General features: G+C 35.8%; 1 pseudogene; it reads left to right on the top strand.

The window, feature by feature from the left end:
* The first annotated feature begins 2,522 nt into the window (after positions 1 to 2,522).
* Positions 2,523 to 3,266, top strand: LOC105537585 (annotated as a pseudogene).
* Positions 3,267 to 3,700: the final 434 nt, after the last annotated feature.

Here is a 3,700-nt window from a genome sequence, read left to right on the forward strand (position 1 = left end):
CCTAATTCAGAATGGAATTTTTGTTTGTTTAATACCATACCATCACAACCATAACTACAAACAAAGCGACCAACATCACACAACCAACTTTTCAACCCCCCCTTCTCAATGAAGTTTAATATAGAATTTATAAATGTAAGCCCTAAGTCCCACTGGGTTCAGATCCCAGCTCTGCCACCAACCAACTATCAATTTATTTGTCTTTTCTTTCATTAAGTCATATATTAAATTGAAAATAATGCCTACATTATAGCATCATTGGTAAGATTCAAAAGGTTGATATAATGTGCTTAGAACAGTGTATTAAACATAATAAGAAAATGTTAGCTTTTACTCACTCTAAAAAGTTCCTTCTTTCCACAAGTCAAATTTCAGATTTTGCATGTCTACATGTGTCTATTTTTATAAACTTTATGTGTCATTATAAATGCATGTTTTCTGCAATTTAATGTGGCTACTAATAATCTGAAACTTTCTAAAGAAAAATTAAGAAAAGCAAAAAAAAGTTATTATTTCCCTAAAGTTTAAAGAAAAGAGCAGCACCTGAAGTTGTTTTAAGCTCTTTGACCTAAGAAAAAAACAAAAACTAGTAGCATAAAGTTCTTGGGAAAAATTGCTAAGAAGTGTCAAATGATATGGACATTTTTCTACTTATAGGAAACTGTATAAGTTATATTGGGGGGAAATGAGTTCCAACTCCTAAGGATTTTTGACAACTAAGCTATAAATAATATTTTACTAGCGGACTCTCTATGGACTGTCTAGATAAATGTCTGGCCTGCTATCATCCATGGGACTTTCCTGTCCATCTCGACTTTCTCAGGTATAAACCATACCTTAGAAAAGGCTGTGCACAGCAGCCCTTGGGAAGGGTGCAGACCTGTGAATTTACTGGTGGCAGTGAGGGAACGGTTGTCTGCATGTCTGCCGACCAGAAGACTGTTGATTTAATTACAGCACGCAGCAGAGCCAACTTTTTAAAGCTATGAAAGATGGGGATTTTTCACACTCTTTTTTTTTTTTTTTTTTTTTTTTTATAACCTGCCACCTTAACCTGCCTAAATAAATCATTTAAAGTACCAATATAGTTTTACCATCACTATGGTCTTCTGACTGATCATTTCTTTAACTAATGTAAGCCTGTAGTAAGAAAATGTTTAGTATCTCTAGCTCATTTTAGAAATTTGTAAAGCATCATCCCTTCTGTAACAAATTCCTGAGCACAGAACCATGCAAAATTGATATATTCAGAGGAAAAATAAGAAAATTAATGGTAAACATGTGTTGCCAAATGCATTTAAATTCTAATTTGGCTAAGTCATTGGCTACATTTGATAGGAAAATTTGATGTAACTCACTCTTGACAACCATCAGTAAATTTATTCAAAATTTAAAGCAAGATTTGGGGCAAATTTTGTCAGGATCAAAACCATTTGATCACCCACAAGTAAAGGGACAGATGAAAATATTATTTAAACAATTCGATCCAGATAGATTTACTGATGGACAAGGAGTGAAAAAATATATCTCTCATACTGACTTCCAATGCATCTATACCAGAATTCCTCTCCAATAATTTAAATAATATCTCAAATAGATTCCATAACTTATCTAGTTACCCTGAGCTATTAACACTCATTCTAATGTCCAGGCATTAAGAATCTTGTTTGGTCTTATGTAGAATTGTCAATCATACATCCACTTCAAAAGTCAGCAATTTATGATTTACACCTCTGCACTCGCCATTTCCTGTATGCAGCGTGCTCTTCCTCCAGACACCTCATGGCTGAGTTTCTCCCCTCTCTGAGGTCTCTGCTCCTGATTTGCCACAACAGTGAGAACTTCAGGGCCACCTTGTCTAAAGTGACTTGGCATCCCACGTTTTTATCTCCGTATTCTGCTTCATTATTCTTCCTATCGTTTATCTATATGGGATATTGTAAGGTAGATCTAGTTTACTGATTTTATCTTCCACTCTATGTTAGTTCCATCATGGCAGAAATTCGGTCTTTTCATTCATTGCCGTATCTGCAGCAGGTTAGATAGAACAACCACCAAACGAATGGGTCATAAATAGATAAGGTTTATGATCTAAATAATATCACAGATAGAGTCCATAACTTTTCTAGTTACTCAGAACTATTAACACTCATTCTAATGTGCAGGCATTCAGAATCCTGTTTGGTCTAATGTAGAATCGTTGGTCACACATCGACACATCTACTCCTCAGTTTCTGTTCTGACTCATGACAGGCTTTGGAGAAGAAGAGGCGGTGCTGGCTTTCTCCATGTTTCTCGTTGCAGCCTGCCTTGACTTCTCTGCTGTTGTCAGATGCCCAGCATTGGGGCAGGAGGCATGGGAGGCCAGACAAACTGGAAATCAGATGGGAGCTACAGTCATTATGGGACAGATACCCCAATGATGGCCTTAAGCTGGAATTAAATGCCAATACGATGATCTTTCAAGAAAAAAAAAAAAAAGCAAACATAAAAAATGAAGATGCTCTTTTCCAACTGGAATCATGGAGAGTGTTGAAAAGAAGAGGAAGGTGCCTGCTGTGCCAGGAACCCTTCAGAGAAAGCAAAGAAATTGTGCAGAGCTGAAGATCAAATGCCTGAGAAAGAAGTTTGCCCAAAAGATACTTCAAAAGGCAAGGAGGAAGCTTATCTATGAAAAAGTGAAGCACCGTCACAAGGAATGTGGGCAGACGTACAGAAATGAAATTCAAATGGTGAGGATGGCAAGAAAAGCTGGCAACTTCTTTGTACCTCCAAAATCCAAATTGGCGTTTGTCATCAGGATCACAGCTCTCAGTGGTGTGAGTCCTAAGGTCTAAAAAGTGTTGCAGCTTCTTTGCCTTTGTCAAGTCTTCAATGGAACCTTTGTGAAGTTCAACAAGGCTTTATTGAACATACTGAAAATTGTAGAAATGTATATTGCACCGGGGTACCCAAATCTGAAGTCAATAAAGGAACTAATCTACAAGCATGCTTATGGTAAAATCAGTAAGAAGAGAATTGCATTGACAAATAACACTTAGAATGCTCAATCTCTTGATAAATATGGCATCATCTGCAAGGCGGATCTGATTCATGAGATCTATACTGTTGGAAAACAGTTCAAAGAAGCAAATAATTTCCTGTGGCCCTTCAAATTATCTTTTCCATTAGGCAGAATGAAGAGAAAGATCACCCATTTTGTAGAAGGTGGAGATGCTGGCAACAGGGAGGAGCAGATCAACAGGTTTCTTAGAAGACTGAATTAAGTGTCTACCATGATTATTTTTCTAAGCTGGTCAGTTAATAAACCGCACCTGCTCTCAAATTGAAATTTTAAAAAAAGACAAAAAGAATGAAAGAAGAAACTAGCGAATATGTATATGTATTTGCATAAGGAAAGAACCTCAAAATAACCAACACTAACCAATAAAGAATTTCTAGAATGGAATACTGAATGATAAGAATTGCAAAATAATGTCATATAATGTAAAAAATTTTTAATATTTAAAACATTCTTGTTTTATCAGTAGATAGAAGTCTTGATATTAAATACCAGGGGAAAAGGAAGAATAGATACATGTTAAAAAAAACTCTATGGTTTTACCTCTGGTGCAATGCAAAAGTATAGATTTGATTTTGACATCATTACTTTTAATATGGATGTTAAAAGTTTCTGTTGTAACTGCTAAAATAACAGAAA

The sequence above is a fragment of the Mandrillus leucophaeus genome, unplaced genomic scaffold, assembly GCF_000951045.1.
Source record: "Mandrillus leucophaeus isolate KB7577 unplaced genomic scaffold, Mleu.le_1.0 Scaffold175, whole genome shotgun sequence".
Taxonomy (NCBI): Eukaryota; Metazoa; Chordata; class Mammalia; order Primates; family Cercopithecidae; genus Mandrillus; species Mandrillus leucophaeus.